A 19,591-nucleotide genomic window follows, 5' to 3' on the forward strand; every position below is an offset into this window, starting at 1 on the left:
TATATATATATATATATATACTAGCTGTTGGGGTGGCGCATCGCGCCACCCCAACACCTAGTTGGTGGGGGCGCTTCGCGCCCCCCCAAGCCCCCCGCGCGCGTAAGTCGTTACGCGCCATATTAGTTACGCGCCATTGTAGTTGTGTCCCTATGTCCCATCTGTGAATATAGATATATATATATATATATATATATATATATATATATATATATATATATATATATATATATATATATATATATATATATATATATATATATATATATATATGTTTTTAACTACGTAAAACTTGCGAATATACAACATTCTTTGCTGTCCCATTGTCTGTGCATATAAATAGATTGTCAGGTTTACCGACTCTTGAACATGCAACATATAATGGTCCATGGGAAAACAATCCGTATTCAGATCTATACCTCATGATTCTAATGATTGCCCTTGAGCTTTGTTGATGGTGATTGCTAATCGACCATTCCCTGAGTCGCCATCGTCATTTATATATCCCCCTGTGCACCCCGGCGTCCCCTTTGTAGTTATGTCCCTGTGTCCCGGTCGTCATTTATATTCCCTGTGTCCCGGTCGTCATTTGTGTCCCGGTGTCCCAGTCTGTGATTTCTCTTTGAGCGTCCCGGGCGTCATTTATATTCCTTGTGTCCCGGTCGTCATTTATATCCCCCTGTGCCCCCGGCGTCCCCGTTGTAGTTGTGTCATTTATATTCCCTGTGTCCCGGTCGTCATCCCGGTATACATTCGTTTTTGAATTGGTATATGATGAAATAAATTTTTAAATTTTTCCCTTTTTTTCCTTTTAGTTTTTTTTTATTGGTTTTGACCTTTTTTTAGGTTTTTTAGTTTTTTTCTTTTTTCTTTTTAATTTTTTTTTTAAGTTTTTATCTTTTTAGTTTTTTTATTTTTATTTATATTTTTTTAGTTTTCTTTTTCTCCTTTATTTTTCAGTTTTTTTCCTTTTTTTAGTTTTTTTTTCTTTTTTAGTTCTTTTAGTTTTTACCTTTTTTGTTTTTTTTAGTTTTTTAGATGAAATTTTTTTTAGTTTTTTACCTTTTTTTCTTTTTAGTTTTTTATTGGTTTTTACCTTTTTTTAGCTTTTTTAGTTTTTTTTCGTTTTTTCTTTTTACTTTTTTTTTAGTTTTTATCTTTTTTATTTTTTTTTTATTTTTATTTTTAATTTTATTAGTTTTCTTTTTCTCTTCTATTTTTCCGTTTTTTTCCTTTTTTTTAGTTTTTTAAGTTTTTTTCCTTTTTTTAGTTTCTTTAGTTTTTTTAGTTTTTCGGCTTTTTTATTTTTTTTATTAGTTTTTAGTTTTTGCCTTTTTTTAGTTTTTTCAGTTTTTTTTTTAGTTTTTTACCTTTTTTAGCCTAACCAGGATTTGAACCTGGGACCTTCATTCTCCGTTCTGACACCCTCTCTCACCGAGTGACTACTCCAGCATGTTCATTTTGGTGTTTTAAATGGTATATTATTAACCAAATTAATGTGTTTTACAATATACTAAGCATCGTCATAACAAAAATGACGACAACTAATTTCATGACGTCAGTCTACACAGAAACATGACGTCACCTGATCCACAGATCCACAGACAGACAACTTAATCTTCTATATATATATAAATAAGTTGTCTGTCTGTCTGTGGGTCTGTGGATCAGGTGACGTCATGTTTCGGCTGACGTCATGAAATTAGTTGCCGTCATTTTTGTTATGACGATGCTTAGTATATTGTAAAACACATTAATTTGGTTAATAATATACCATTTAAAACACCAAAATGAACATGCTGGAGTCGTCACTCGGTGAGAGAGGGTGTCAGAACGGAGAATGAAGGTCCCAGGTTCAAATCCTGGTTAGGCTAAAAAAGGTAAAAAACTAAAAACTAAAAAAAAACTGAAAAAACTAAAAAAAGGCAAAAACTACAAAAAAACTAAAAACTAATAAAAAAATAAAAAAGCCGAAAAACTAAAAAAACTAAAGAAACTAAAAAAAGGAAAAAACTTAAAAAACTAAAAACTAAAAAAAACTTAAAAAAAAGGAAAAATGAAAAATAGAAGAGAAAAAGAATACTAATAAAATTAAAAATAAAAATAAAAAAAAATAAAAAAGATAAAAAGCTAAAAAAAAGGTAAAAACCAATAAAAAACTAAAAAGAAAAAAAGGTAAAAAACTAAAAAAAAAATCATCTAAAAAACTAAAAAAAACTAAAAAACGTAAAAACTAAAAGAACTAAAAAAGTAAAAAAAAAACTAAAAAAAGGAAAAAACTGAAAAATAAGCGGGATATAAAACAGGGGGATATAAATGACGACCGGGACACCGGGACATAAGGAATATAAATGAATCAGAAAATACAACTCATGTTTCCAAATGACGTCGTTTGGAGCCCAAATTGAAAATCCAGATCAATTTATGTCTACTTTCAAAGTAAAAGGACAAATTTATCATAGAGCAGGGTCTCTTCTACCATTCTCAGGCGAGAATCATAAATTTTTACAATTGTACTTCATCAGTGATAGAAATTCTGAATTGAATGCACGTTGCGAAATTTCTCCCAACATTGAAAGGACAATCGTTTCCCAATTACAACATCTTTTCCACGAAAATAATAATTTAGTGCGTCTGTTCAAAACAGCCATCGATTTGATGCCTACTTATACGCATAAAATTGTTATTTTCACTGACAAAACGCCTCCTGGCCAACATGTGCGTAGATACAATGCTCCAACTATCGACGAAGTGGCCATCGTTATGGTCGGTGATCAGTTTTTACCTCGAGATATTATTCTCAGGGTTTCCACCACACGTGCTACAACAAAAAATAGGCCTACCAATAATACTTTTAAGAAATATAAACCCACCAAAGCTTTGCTATGGCACTCGACCTGCCGTAAAAAAAAACAATGGAAAACCTAATAGAGGCCACAATCTTGACAGGGCCTTTTGAGGGTGAGGCTGTTCTTATTCCTCGCATTCCCAAGATTCCAACGGATCTGCCTTTTCAATTTAAAAGATTGCAATTCCAGATTCGATTAGCATTTGCAATCACCATTAACAAAGCTCAAGGTCAATCATTAGAAAAATGTGGTATAGATCTTAATACTGATTGTTTTTCCCATTGACAATTGTACGTTGCATGTTCGAGGGTTGGTAAACCTGACAATCTATTTATATGCAGCGACAATTGGACAGCGAAGAATGTTGTATATTCGCAAGTTTTACGCAGTTAATTTGTATTTTATCTATCTATCTATCTATATAAAAACGAGTTGTATGTATGCATGTTTGTTTGTTTGTAAAAAGAGCGTTTGCATATGATGTCATTATTAGTACATACGGCTTTGTATATGCAGAGACAATGGGAAAGCCAAGAATGTTGTATATTCGCAATTTTTACGTAGTTTAACTCCTGCAGACGAAATGAATGCTTGCCTGAAAAATTCTAATTTATAGGCACACGTAAAAATATTAAAATTAACTACAAATATGCTTGTCCGATTGCAAAACGATGACTCTGGTCAAACAGTAGACTCAATTTCAGGACGTACACAACTACCTGCTGATTTCTGTAATTTAGTGACGTCCAAAAATGAATTGATTGAAAAAGTATTTCCGAATATTCTAAAAAATTATAAAAATAATAAATGGCTAAGTAAAAGAGCGATTCTCGCACCCAAAAATATAGACGTCCACGAAATCAACAATATTGTTTTGAACAAGATTCGAGACCAGGCAGTCCTTTACAAGTCAGTCGACACAGTTTTGGAACCAAATGAAGCGGTTAATTATCCATCTGAATTTTTAAATTCCATAGATCCTTCAGGGTTTCCACCACACGTGCTACAACTAAAAATAGGCGTACCAATAATACTTTTAAGAAATATCAACCCACCAAAGCTTTGCAATGGCACGCGACTTGCTGTAAAAAAAAAACAATGGAAAACCTAATAGAGGCCACAATCTTGACAGGGCCTTATGAGGGTGAGGCTGTTCTTATTCCTCGCATTCCCATGATTCCAAAGGATCTGCTTTTTCAATTTAAAAGATTGCAATTCCCAATTCAATTAGTATTTGCAATCACCATTAACAAAGCTCAAGGTCAATCATTAGAAAAATGTGGCATAGATCTTAATCCTGATTGTTTTTCCCATGGACAATTGTACGTTGCATGTTCGAGGGTCGGTAACCTGACAATCTATTTATATGCAGCGACAATTGGACAGCGAAGAATGTTGTTTATTCGCAAGTTTTACGCAGTTAATTTGTATTGTATCTATCTATATAAAAACGAGTTATGTGGATGCATGTTTGTTTGTTTGTAAAAAGAGCGTTTGTATATGACGTCATTATTAGTACATACGGCTTTGCATATGCACAGACAATGGGAAAGCCAAGAATGTTGTTTATTCGCAATTTTTGCGTAGTTTGAAACACATATATAAATCTATCTATATTCACAGGTGGGACACAGGGACACAACTACAATGGCACATAACTAATATGGCGCGTAACGACTTACGCGCGCGGGGGGGCTTGGGGGGCGCGAAGCGCCCCACCAACTAGGTGTTGGGGTGGCGCGAAGCGCCACCCCAACAGCTAGTCTATCTATATAAAAATAAGTTGTCTGTGGATCTGTGGATCGTGGATCAGGTGACGTCACCTGAAAAAACTGGATCAGGTGACGTCAAAACTGAAAAAACTAAAAAAAGGCAAAAACTACAAAAAAAACTAAAAACTAATAAAAAAAATAAAAAAGCTAAAAAACTAAAAAAACTAAAAAAAGGCAAAAACTACAAAAAAAACTAAAAACTAATAAAAAAGCTAAAAAACTAAAAAAACTAAAAAAAGGCAAAAACTACAAAAAAAACTAAAAACTAATAAAAAAATAAAAAAGCTAAAAAACTAAAAAAACTAAAAAAAGGTAAAAAAGTAAAAAAACTAAAAACTAAAAAAAAATAAAAAAAAGGAAAAAACTGAAAAATAAGCTAAAATAAAGGTAAAAACCAATAAAAACTAAAAAAAAACTGAAAAAACTAAAAAAAAGGCAAAAACTACAAAAAAAACTAAAAACTAATAAAAAAAGTAAAAAAGCTAAAAAACTAAAAAACTAAAAAAACTAAAAAAAGGTAAAAAACTTAAAAAAATAAAAAATAAAAAAAAAACTAAAAAAAAGGAAAAAACTGAAAAATAAGCTAAAATAAAGGTAAAAACCAATAAAAAACTAAAAAGAAAAAAAGGAAAAAACTAAAAAAAAATTTCATCTAAAAAACTAAAAAAAACTAAAAAAGGTAAAAACTAAAAGAACTAAAAAAGAAAAAAATAAATGACGACACTCAAAGAGAAAGCGACCAGGACAAAAGGAATGTTCGATTAGCAATCAACAAAGCACCGGGACACAGGGAGTATAAATGACGACCAGGACATAAGTAAAAAAAAAACTAACAAAACTAAAAAGAAGGTAAAAACTACAAAAAAACTAAAAACTAATAAAAAAACTAAAAAATCTAAAAATCTAAATAAACTAAAAAAGAAAAAAAAAAGGAAAAAAATAAAGGAGAAAAGCAAAACTAAAAAACGAATGTATATACAGACCGGGACACCGGGATACAAATGACGACCGGGACACAGGGAATATAAATGACGACCGGGACACAGGGACACAACTACAACGGGGACACCGGGGGAAACAGGGGGATATAAATGACGACCGGGACACCGGGACAGGGAATGGTCGATTAGCAATCACCATCAACAAAGCTCAAGGGCAATCATTAGAATCATGAGGTATAGATCTGAATACAGATTGTTTTCCCATGGACCATTATATGTTGCATGTTCAAGAGTCGGTAAACCTGACAATCTATTTATATGCAAAGACAATGGGACAGCAAAGTATGTAGTATATTCGCAAGTTTTACGTAGTTAAAACCATATATATATATATATATATATATATATATATATATATATATATATATATATATATATATATATATATATATATATTCACAGGTGGGACATAGGGACACAACTACAATGGCGCGTAACTATTATGGCGCGTAACGACTTACGCGCGCGGGGGGGCTTGGGGGGGGCGAAGCGCCCCCACCAACTAGGTGTTGGGGTGGCGCTTCATTGTCGCTGCATATAAATAGATTGTCAGGTTTACCGACCCTCGAACATGCAACGTACAATTGTCCATGGGAAAAACAATCAGTATTAAGATCTATACCACATTTTTCTAATGATTGACCTTGAGCTTTGTTAATGGTGATTACAAATGCTAATCGAATTGGGAGTTGCAATCTTTTAAATTGAAAAGGCAGATTCGTTGGAATCATGGGAATGCGAGGAATAAGGACAGCCTCACCCTCAAAAGGCCCTGTCAAGATTGTGGCCTCTATTAGGTTTTCCATTGTTTTTTTTTACGGCAAGTCGCGTACCATTGCAAAGCTTTGGTGGGTTTATATTTCTTAAAAGTATTATTGGTAAGCCTATATTTAGTTGTAGCACGTGTGGTGGAAACCCTGAAGGATCTATGGAATTTAAAAATTCAGATGGATAATTAACCGCTTCATTTGGTTCCAAAACTGCGTCGACTGACTTGTAAAGGACTGCCTGGTCTCGAATCTTGGTCAAAACAATATTGTTGATTTCGTGGACGTCTATATTTTTGGGTGCGAGAATCTCTCTTTCACTTAGCCATTTATTATTTTTATAATTTTTTAGAATATTCGGAAATACTTTTTCAATCAATTCATTTTTGGACGTCATTAAATTACAGAAATCAGCAGGTAGTTGTATACGTCCTGAAATTGAGTCTACTGGGAGCTTTCCGTTTCCAATTGCCAGCAATTGATCTGAAAATGTTTGACCAGAGTCATCGTTTTGCAATCGGACACGCATATTTGTAGTTAATTTTAATATTTTTACGTGTGCCCAAAAATTAGAATTTTTCAGGCAAGCATTCATTTCGTCTGCAGGAGTTAAACTACGTAAAAATTGCGAATATACAACATTCTTGGCTTTCCCATTGTCTGTGCATATACAAAGCCGTATGTACTAATAATGACGTCATATACAAACGCTCGTTTTACAAACAAACAAACATGCATACACACAACTCGTTTTTATATAGATAGATAGATAGATAGATACAATACAAATTAACTGCGTAAAACTTGCGAATATACAACATTCTTCGCTGTCCAATTGTCGCAACATATAAATAGATTGTCAGGTTTACCGACCCTCGAACATGCAACGTACAATTGTCCATGGGAAAAACAATCAGTATTAAGATCTTTACCACATTTTTCTAATGATTTACCTTGAGCTTTGTTAATGGTGATTGCAAATGCTAATCGAATTGGGAATTGCAATCTTTTAAACTGAAAAGGCAGATCCGTTGGAATCATGGGAATGCGAGGAATAAAAAAAGCCTCACCCTCAAAAGGCCCTGTCAAGATTGTGGCCTCTATTAGGTTTTCCATTGTTTTTTTTTACGGCAAGTCGCGTGCCATTGAAAAGCTTTAGTGGGTTGATATTTCTTAAAAGTATTATTGGTACGCCTATTTTTAGTTGTAGCACGTGTGGTGGAAGCCCTGAAAGATCTATGGAATTTAAAAATTCAGATGGATAATTAACCACTTCATTTGGTTGCAAAACTGTGTCGACTGACTTGTAAAGGACTGCCTGGTCTCGAATCTTGGTCAAAACAATATTGTTGATTTCGTGGACGTCTATATTTTTGGGTGCGAGAATCGCTCTTTCACTTAGCCATTTATTATTTTTATAATTTTTTAGAATATTCGGAAATACTTTTTCAATCAATTCATTTTTGGACGTCACTAAATTACAGAAATCAGCAGGTAGTTGTATACGTCCTGAAATTGAGTCTACTGGGAGCTTTCCGTTTCCAATTGCCAGCAATTGATCTGAAAATGCTTGACCAGAGTCATCGTTTTGCGATCGGACACGCATATTTGTAGTTAATTTTAATATTTTTACGTGTGCCCATAAATTAGAATTTTTCAGGCAAGCATTCATTTCGTCTGCAGGAGTTGATCTAGGTATTACAGGTAATATTTGCCTGAAATCTCCCGCAAGCAATATTAATGTGCTGCCAAAGGGTTTCGACTTCCCTCTCAAATCTTTCAAGCATTGATCCAGAGCCTCGAGCAATTTTTTGTGTGCCATTGTGCACTCACCCCCAAATAATAAGTTTGCATTGCTGCAATACTTTACCCATCCCAGATGATTTGGAAATATTGCACGTGGGAGTTTCTGTAGAATGCAAATTCAGAGGCAATTTCAAAGCGGAATGAACAGTTCTTCCACCAGGCAGCAATGTTGCGGCTATTCCGGACGACGCAATTGCCAACGCTATATCATTTTTTGATCGAATTGATGCCAGAATCAGTTTTATCACAAACGTTTTACCAGTACTTCCTGGCACATCCAAAAAGAAAATTTCTCCAACGTTGTTATCGACACAATGCATTATCGTATCATAAATGTCTTTTTGTTCCGACGTTAACTTGGAAATGTTATTTTGTACATACGACAATAGATCACTCGTACTGTAACTTTGTTCACGATCCAATTCTACACATGTCGAAAGAGCAGCGATACGGTTAGGTGAAGGCATTCCCAAATCCTGAAGAGGTTTGTTTGCCATACGTACGCACAAATCTTCTATAATAACTAAAGTGTAGTTATAAATTTCTGATGTAAAATCAAAAGTCATATCTGACGTCTCTAACTGTTTTCGATGGAGTATATCTTCGGACATTTTTGACTTATATTTTTCCCATAACTCTGTAGGAGCTGATGGAGAGCAAGTTGTTAAAATGATGCCAAACAATGCACGAATTTGACTTGGGGTTGACGTTTCGCACGCGTCATTGATGCAGTTATCCCAGTGTTGGTCATTCTCCAATAAATTCAGAGCTTGGCATGCACTACAGTAAGTGTCATGTATAGTACCGTTTACAGTTCTCAAATACTCAAAGGATGTCGGACCGTGTACATTCACCAAAAGCAGGCGTAGAAAGAAGCATTCATGTTGATTGGGGTGAACGGTGTAGAGTCTTCCTATCGTGGTATCTTTGAAGATGGTAGGTTGGCCGTCGACTGACTTACCCTGTTTTGGACGTTCAAATACTTTATTTTTAGTATTCCACGTGTAATACGAAGGAACTTCAGTATACAGCAGTTTTTTTGCAAAAGAATCATTTTTGCAAAGCGAAAAAAAAAGCTGTTAATGGTGTATCCGGTGGATTCAGGGCTCTTTGTTGCACGTTGGTTTCTGTGAAATAAACACGTTGACCATTCTGTAAATGTACCGCTAAGTGAACAACAGCTGGACTACGTTCATGTATCGGAAATGAAAGAATTCGCCAAACAGCTTCATTACTGCTTATGAAATCTTTGATTTCGGGCTGCAAGCCAAAAACTGCCATGCCACTGCCTTTGTTGGCGTATTTACATATTTATTTGATTGCCTTTACGGAGTTACAGTATTCAACGTTTATGTGTGCATTAAATGTTTTTGATAATAATGGGGAATATGGAACAACCCACTGGTTATCTACTTCGATGGTGGTACCGTTACGCTTCTTTATTATTGCTGTTTTACCGCCATCTTCAGTAGATCTTCTTCTATATTGTGGGTAACCATCATTGCCAGTAATTGTGTTTGATACTAAAAGTCGAGGATATTGCTTTGTGCACCTTCCTTTGGCCATGCATGGTGAATTTTTGTTCAGTGCACCGCAAGGTCCATGTATCATATTTTTTACAATAATATCATGTAACCCCTTATCGACATTTTTATCAGGTATTTCAGCGGAAATCACATCATCAATTTCGTTCGAAGTAATTTTTTTATGTAGCCAGATTAGTATATGTGCGTGTGGCAAACCTCGTTTTTGCCATTCCACTGAGTACATCCAGCATCGCACTGACCCAAACACTTCAAGTTTTACTATGTAGTTTATCAGTGATTTCAACTTTTGCCGGAAGACACGGGCCGTAATGTCATGCTTATGAACCGCCGATTGTCCTTGAAGTAAAAGCTGCAGTATCTCGTCCCAAGATTGATTGCATGTAAATGTAATAAATAAATCTGGACGACCATAGAGACGAACATACGCAATAGCATCTTGAGCATATTCATGGATATGACGGGGACTGCCAGCATATGACGAAGGTAAAATTGTTAATCTTCCAACGTTTGTGGTATTACCGTCATTTATAACTGCATCTCGCAAATGAATGTATTGTTCAGAGCGGAGCTTGGTCTGATTCAGGCGGATATATAGCAAACGTTCTGATTCAATTTTAGCATACATATCAACGACAAATTGATGAAACAATTCACGGCATTTTAAAATATAATTTTCTTCATCCTGCCGAATCATTAGTCTATAGGAATAATAATGCATTGCACTGCATTTCTTATTCATTTCTTTGTTAGTGGCTGGATTCATCAATTTAATATTAAAGTGACAGCCGTCGGCTCCATCCCAAAAAATGATAGGTTATTGTAGGGCATCGTAGCATCGATGAGTTTCAGCAATTCTTAACAACTGAGCGTTTCGCTTATGAAGAATAATATCTCGAGGTAAAAACTGATCACCGACCATAAGGATTGCCACTTCGTCGATAGTTGGAGCATTGTATCTACGCACATGTTGGCCAGGAGGCGTTTTGTCAGCGGAAATAACAATTTTATGCGTATCAGTAGGCATCAAATCGATGGCTGTTTTGAACAGACGCACTAAATTATTATTTTCGGGGAAAAGATGTTGCAATTGGGAAACGATTGTCCTTTCAACGTTGGGAGGAATTTCACAACGTGCATTCAATTCAGAATTTCTATCACTGATGAAGTACAATTGTAAAAATTTATAATTCTCGCCTGAGAATGGTAGAAGGGACCCTGCTCTATATTAAATTTGCCCTTTTACTTTGAAAGTAGACATAAATTGATCTGTATTTTCGATTTGGGCTCCAAACGACGTCATTTGGAAACATGAGTTGTATTTTCTGATTTTTGACAAAAAACACTTAGATTCTGACGTAGTTCCAGTAAGGAAAGTCTTCAATGGCTCTGGTGGTGCAGCCAATAGAGGAAGTTTAACCTTTCCTGAGGCGCAACACATTCCCATTGTTTCACCATTGAATTTCAAGGCCTAGCAATAGGGACAAATTTTAGACATTGTCCCGATTTGAACACATTTACTCAAGCTATAATCATCGACTGGGCTGTACCTGAATGCCAGGCGATAACTTTCAGGTTGCTCTGATTCCTCGGCACGCTTTCTTTTCTTACTTTCTCTATCAGCAGCAAGCCTGATTTCTTGCTGTTCTTGTGATTCCTCGGCACGCTTTCTTTTCTTACTTTCGCTATCAGCAGCAAGCCTGATTTCTTGCTGTTCTTGTGATTCCTCGGCACGCCTTCTTTTTTCACTTTCTCTTTTAGCAGCAAGTCTGCTTTCGCGTTGCTCTGGTAGTTCCGCGGCACGCTTTCTGTTCTTTCTTTCTCTATCAGCCTCAAGCCTGTTTCCTTGCTGTTCTTTTGATTCCTCGGCACGCTTTCTGTTCTTTCTTTCTCTATCAGCCTCAAGCCTGTTTCCTTGCTGTTCTTTTGATTCCTCGGCACGCTTTCTTTTCTGACTTTCTCTATCAGCAGCAAGTTTTTTGGCATAGACTCTTTGAGCATCTTCATCGGCTTTTGCCATTGTAAGTTCATCAGTCATTTAAAACTTAAACATTAATAGATTTCTACATGAACATATATGACTTAAATATCTTTAATAACGTCACCGTCATAGCAAAAATGACGACAACTAACTTCATGATTAAATATATTTAATGACGTCACCGCCATAGCAAAAATGACGACAACTAACTTCATGACGTCAGTCGACACAGAAACATGACGTCACCTGACAGACAGACATACAGACAGACAACAAAATTTTTAATTGTAAGAAGATCGTGGACAGAAAAATGTTTATTTGTAAAATGACTGGAGAACCTACAATGGCAACAGCCGAGGAAGCTGCTCAAAGATTCTACGCCAAAAAACTTGCGGCTGATAGAGAAAGTACTGGAGAACCATCAACAAAGCTCAAGGGCAATCATTAGAATCATGAGGCATAGATCTGAATACGGATTGTTTTTCCCATGGAAAATTATATGTTTCATGTTCAAGAGTCGGTAAACCTGACAATCTATTTATATGCACAGACAATGGGACAGCGAAGAATGTTGTATATTCGTAAGTTTTACGCAGTTAAAAACATATATATATATATATATATATATATATATATATATATATATATATATATATATCTATATATATAAAAATAAGTTGTCTGTGGATGGATGGATGGATGGATGTGTGGATGGATGTGTCAGGTGACGTCACCTGAAAAAACTGGATTAGGTGACGTCAAAACTGAAAAACTAAAAAAAGGCAAAAACTACAAAAAAAAACTAAAAACTAATAAAAAAAATAAAAAGCTAAAAAACTAAAAAAACTATAAAGGTAAAAACCATAAAAAACTAAAAAAAAAACTGAAAAAACTAAAAAAAGGCAAAAACTACAAAAAAAAAACTAAAAACTAATAAAAAAAGTAAAAAAGCTAAAAAACTAAAAAAACTAAAAAAACTAAAAAAAGGTAAAAAACTAAAAAAAATAAAAATAAAAAAAAACTAAAAAAAAGGAAAAAACTGAAAAATAAGCTAAAATAAAGGTAAAAACCAATAAAAAACTAAAAAAAAAAAGGAAAAAACTAATAAATGACGACACTCAAAGAGAAAGCGACCAGGACAAAAAACTAAAAAAAAAGGCAAAAACTACAAAAAAACTAAAAACTAATAAAAAAAATAAAAAAGCTAAAAAACTAAAAAAACTAAAAAAAGGTAAAAAACTAAAAAAACTAAAAACTAAAAAAAAACTAAAAAAGGTAAAAACTAAAAGAACTAAAAAAGAAAAAAATAAATGACGACACTCAAAGAGAAAGCGACCAGGACAAAAGGAATGTTCGATTAGCAATCAACAAAGCACCGGGACACAGGGAGTATAAATGACGACCAGGACACAAGTAAAAAAAAAAATTAACAAAACTAAAAAGAAGGTAAAAACTACAAAAAACTAAAAAGAAAAAAAAACTAAAAACTAATAAAAAACTAAAAAATCTAAAAATCTAAATAAACTAAAAAAGAAAAAAAAAGGAAAAAAATAAAGGAGAAAAACAAAACTAAAAAACGAATGTATATACAGACCGGTACACCGGGATACAAATGACGACCGGGACACAGGGAATATAAATAACGACCGGGACACAGGGACACAACTACAACGGGGACACCGGGGGAAACAGGGGGATATAAATGACGACCGGGACAAAAAAACTAAAAAGAAATAAAAACTAAAAACTAATAAAAAAAACTAAAAAATCTAAAAATCTAAATAAGCTAAAAAAGAAAAAAAAAGGAAAAAAATAAAGGAGAAAAACAAAACTAAAAAACGAATGTATATACAGACCGGGACACCGGGATACAAATGATGACCGGGACGCGGGACACAGGGAATATAAATGACGACCGGGACACAGGGACACAACTACAACGGGGACACCGGGGGAAACAGGGGGATAACCTGACAATCTATTTATATGCAAAGACAATGGGACAGCAAAGAATGTTGTATATTCGCAAGTTTTACGTAGTTAAAACCATATATATATATATATATCTATATTCACAGGTGGGACATAGGGACACAACTACAATGGCGCGTAACTATTATGGCGCGTAACGACTTACGCGCGCGGGGGGGCTTGGGGGGGCGCGAAGCGCCCCCACCAACTAGGTGTTGGGGTGGCGCGAAGCGCCACCCCAACAGCTAGTATATATATATATATATATATATATATATATATAAATATATATATATATATCTATATATATATATATATATATATATCTATCTATATAAAAATAAGTTGTCTGTGGATCTGTGGATCAGGTGACGATCCACAAAAAAGGTAAAAAACTAAAAACTAAAAAAAAACTGAAAAAACTAAAAAAAGGCAAAAACTACAAAAAAAACTAAAAACTAATAAAAAAAATAAAAAAGCTAAAAAACTAAAAAACTAAAAACTAAAAAAAAAAACTTAAAAAAAGGAAAAAACTGAAAAATAGAAGAGAAAAAGAAAACTAATAAAATTAAGAATAAAATAAAAAAAAATTAAAAAGATAAAAACTAAAAAAAAGTAAAAAGAAAAAACGAAAAAAACTAAAAAAGCTAAAAAAAGGTAAAAACCAATAAAAAACTAAAAAGAAAAAAAGGAAAAAAAACTAAAAAAACTAAAAACTAAAAAAAAAAACTTAAAAAAAGGAAAAAACTGAAAAATAGAAGAGAAAAAGAAAACTAATAAAATTAAGAATAGTAAAAAGAAAAAACGAAAAAAACTAAAAAAGCTAAAAAAAAGGTAAAAACCAATAAAAAACTAAAAAGAAAAAAAGGAAAAAAACTAAAAAAAATTTTCATCTAAAAAACTAAAAAAAACTAAAAAAGGTAAAAACTAAAAGAACTAAAAAAGAAAAAAAACTAAAAAAAGGAAAAAAACTGAAAAATAAAGGAGAAACAATCTAAATAAATGACGACACTCAAAGAGAAAGCGACCGGGACAAAAGGAATGTTCGATTAGCAATCAACAAAGCACCGGGACACAGGGAGTATAAATGACGACGACCGGGACACAGGGACATAACTACAAAGGGGACGCCGGGGTGCACAGGGGGATATATAAATGAATAAAATTAAGAATAAAATAAAAAAAATAAAAAAGATAAAAACTAAAAAAAAGTAAAAAGAAAAAACGAAAAAAACTAAAAAAGCTAAAAAAAAGGTAAAAACCAATAAAAACTAAAAAGAAAAAAAGGAAAAAAAAACTAAAAAAACTAAAAACTAAAAAAAAAAACTTAAAAAAAAGGAAAAAACTGAAAAATAGAAGAGAAAAAGAAAACTAATAAAATTAAGAATAAAAATAAAAAAAAAATAAAAAAGATAAAAACTAAAAAAAAAGTAAAAAGAAAAAACAAAAAAAGTAAAAAAGCTAACAAAAAGGTAAAAACCAATAAAAAACTAAAAAGAAAAAAAGGAAAAAAACTAAAAAAAATTTTCATCTAAAAAACTAAAAAAAACTAAAAAGGTAAAAACTAAAAGAACTAAAAAAGAAAAAAAACTAAAAAAAGGAAAAAAACAGAAAAATAAAGGAGAAACAATCTAAATAAATGACGACACTCAAAGAGAAAGCGACCGGGACAAAAGGAATGTTCGATTAGCAATCAACAAAGCACCGGGACACAGGGAGTATAAATGACGACGACCGGGACACAGGGACATAACTACAAAGGGGACGCCGGGGTGCACAGGTGGATATATAAATGACGATGGCGACTCAGGGAATGGTCGATTCACAGGTGGGACATAGGGACACAACTACAATGGCGCGTAACTAATATGGCGCGTAACGACTTACACAAGCGGGGGGGCTTGGGGGGGCGCGAAGCGCCCCCACCAACTAGGTGTTGGGGTGGCGCTGGGGAAAGCTGGAAGTTGCGCAGTTTGCCTGTATTGTTAGCATATATTACAGGTTATTACATAGGTTATAGGGAAGTATGTGGAAAATTTTCGGGGTAATTTTCAAAGGGGGGGGGGGGGGTATTTCCTGGCATGACTTGACAAACGGTCAGAAATTAAACATAAAAAAAATTAAGTTTTTAACTGAAAGTAAGGAGCAACATCAGGGGCGGATCAAGAGTATTATCTTGGGGGAGAACCAATGTGATAAGGGCACCAATGAACAAAATTTTGGGGGGCACTGTGAGAAGGGTGCCAATACTAGAACTACTACTAAAAACTCATTGCAGCACCAAGCCGCCTGAGGCCACCCCAGCTGCACAGGCTTCTCTTGCAACCTAATCTATTCAAGGCCTCCCTCTTTAAACCCTCCTAAGGAAGTTCCCACTTCCTTTAAATCTTTATTTCTGACATCCTCCCACCCCAGACGAGGACGACCTGATTTCCGTATAGCCCCAGACGGTTGGTCAAAACCTAAAATCTTCGGCAATCTGTCATCCTTCAACCGCAAAATACAGCTAAGCCATATCAACCTTTCTTTCATTATTGTCCTAGAAAGCGGAATTGAACTACATTTTTCGTACAACCTACTGTTTGAAATACGGTCAGTCAGACGGGTACCCAGAACCATCCGTATGCAATTTCCCTGGAAAACATCTAGTAAATTTTCATTCGTTGTTCGGAGCTCCCATGCTTCATAACCATATTTGACCACTGTCATCACTGTAGCTTCAAATATTCTAATCTTGCAGACTTCCTATTCTTTCAAACTTTTTTCAACTGTGACAAAAACTCCATGTGCCTTGGCTATTCTACTTCTAACATCTTCACTGCTCCCACCGTCTTTACTAATAATACTACCAAGGTAAGTGAAGCTGCCCACCTGATCAATATTTTCCTTACCCAAGGTCACCTTTTCATCTTTACTTATTCCTAGCCTTAGCGACTTAGCCGTCATAACATTAATTTTTAAACCTATTCTAGCACCCTAAACTCGCAAAAGCTCTAAAAATTCATTCATTTTGCTCACAATTTCATCTAATATGCTTAAATCATCATCATAAATTAAGTCCGGGAGAGTTTTTCCTCCCATTTGATTCGGTGGTCTCCAATCGCCTTTCCTATGCTCCTTAAGACAAAGACCATCAAAATGATCCATATAAAGGGGGATAGAACACAGCCTTACTTAATTCCTGATTCAATACAAAACCAGTTGCTAACCTCATTTCCTACCTTAACCGCAGCAGTATTATTCTCGTACATAGACCAAATCACTTTAATGTATTTGTCTGGTATACCATATAAGAATAAGACCTTTGCTAAAGCTCTTCTATCATCAGAATCGAACGCTTGCTCATAATCTATAAAAATGAGGACCAAAGGTATTTGACAACGAAGGCACTTTTCTATTATTAGCCTAAGAGTGAAAATTTGGTCGACACATCCTCTACCTTTCCTAAAACCGCAGTGTTCTTCTCTTAAAACTTTGTCTACAGTATTTCTCAGTTTAAAAAGTATCATATTCCTTAGTAATTTGCAACCTACATAGACCAGACTACTGCCTCAATAATTACGACACTCACTCTTGTCACCTTTCTTATACAGTGGTTTACCTAAGGTTTTCCTAAAATCATTAGATACTTCTCCTCTTCCAAAAATCATATTCATAATCTTCAGTAGCTTATTTCTAACCTCAAAGCCACCATATTAAGAAACTCATTTATCACACTATCAGCACCTGGACCCTTATTTTTTTTAATCCTTTTAGTAGTGTCGCTAATTCATCCTCAAAAAACAAATCTTCTTTCACATCCAAAGTATCACAAACTTTTTCATTTTCATCAATATCTTTTCCTGCAACTGTATCTTGGTTTAGCACATTCTCAAAAAGTTCCGCCCATCTGTCTTTAACTCTTTCCTTGTCACTAATTGTGGCCCCGTTCCTATCTTTAACTGGGACTAGTCCGGATTGACTACTCCCTCTCGATTTATTAACACACCGCATAATATTTTACTATAATGCCGTCTAGCTGCATCTTCCAGATTCTCAGCAATTTTATCCGCGGCCTCCGCTTCACATCTCCTTAGTTCATATTTTAATGCTTTCTCCACTTTCTTTACATTTTTTTTTGTTTTCATATGATTTATCACTCAGGTAATTCTTGCACAAACCCCTTCTACTCTCTATTAAACATAAAGCTTTTTCACTAATTTTCCTAGCTGTAGTCTCAACATTCCTCTCTAAGACACCATCAGCAACTTCAAAAATTATTTTCCTAAAATTATTCCATCCATCTTCACATTGTCAAATTTTAAAATCTCCATGTTTAGTATTCAACTGTTCCTGGAAAGTTTCTCTCAAATTTTCATTCTGGAGTCTACCAACATTATAACTTTCCGGGAGGTAGTTACCTGTCCGAAATTTCAGCTTTGAATTAACTTTAGACACTACTAGATGGTGATCTTTACTTTTAATATCAGTAACAGCACTCCTATATACCCTAGTATCTTGTATTGATCCTGCTAATCTTCGGTTTACAAAAACACAATAAGGTTTGCTGTCTTACCGTCACGTGAATATCATGTCAACTTATGGGCTATTTTGACAATAGATTGAAGTAATTCGAAAATCTTAAAACAGATACCCCAAATTTTGAGGTTTAATATAAATTGTTGGAGCTTTAGCATGCTTGGCACTTAAAGATTTTTCCAAAAGTCAACTTTAGAATGAACATTGACAAATTGAAGAAAACAAATCAATAAAAAGAAGAAACTAAAAAAAGAAAAAACTAAAAAAGAAAAAAAAACTAAAGAAGAAACTGTATCTATATATATAAAAATAAGTTGTATATATGCTGTTTGTTTGTTTGTGGATTTGCATTTGATGTCATTATAAGTATATAAGGCTTTGTATATGACGTCATTATAAGATGACACTACAGACCGGGACACCGGGACACAAATGACGACCGGGACACAGGGAATATAAATGACGACCGGGGCACTCAAAGAGAAATTACAGACCGGGACACCGGAACACAAATGACGACCGGGACACCGGGACAGAGAGAATATAAATGACGACCGGGACACTCAAAGAGAGATTACAGACTGGGATACCGGGACACAAATGACGACCAGGACAAAGGGAATATAAATGACGACCAGGACACAGGGACACAACTACAACGGGGACGCCGGGGGCACAGGGTGGTATATAAATGACGACAGGGACACAGGAAATGTTCGATTAGCAATCACCATCAACAAAGCTCAAGGGCAATCGTTACAGTCATTTGCGAGATGCAGTTATAAATGACGGTAATACCACAAACGTTGGAAGATTAACAATTTTACCTTCGTCATATGCTGGCAGTCCCCGTCATATGCATGAATATGCTCAAGATGCTATTGCGTATGTTCGTCTCTATGGTCGTCCAGATTTATTTATTACATTTACATGTAATCAATCTTGGGACGAGATACTGCAGCTTTTACTTCAAGGACAATCGGCGGTTCATAGACATGACATTACGGCCCGTGTCTTCCGGCAAAAGTTGAAATCACTGATAAACTACATAGTAATTTTGAAGTGTTTGGGTCAGTACGATGCTGGATGTACTCAGTGGAATGGCAAAAACGAGGTTTGCCACACGCACATATACTAATCTGGCTACATAAAAAAATTACTTCGAACGAAATTGATGATGTGATTTCCGCTGAAATACCTGATGAAAATGTCGATAAGGGGTTACATGATATTATTGTAAAAAATATGATACATGGACCTTGCGGTGCACTGAACGAAAATTCACCATGCATGGCCAAAGGAAGGTGCACAAAGCAATATCCTCGACTTTTAGTATCCAACACAATTACTGGCAATGATGGTTACCCACAATATAGAAGAAG

General features: G+C 34.6%; 1 protein-coding gene across 1 annotated transcript in view; it reads left to right on the forward strand.

The window, feature by feature from the left end:
* The window catches only part of LOC136030048 (sodium/hydrogen exchanger 3-like), a gene marked incomplete in the record, with an annotated part of 256,472 nt that overhangs the window by 90,052 nt on the left and 146,829 nt on the right, over positions 1–19,591 (forward strand).

Source organism: Artemia franciscana, chromosome 8, assembly GCF_032884065.1.
Source record: "Artemia franciscana chromosome 8, ASM3288406v1, whole genome shotgun sequence".
Taxonomy (NCBI): domain Eukaryota; kingdom Metazoa; phylum Arthropoda; class Branchiopoda; order Anostraca; family Artemiidae; genus Artemia; species Artemia franciscana.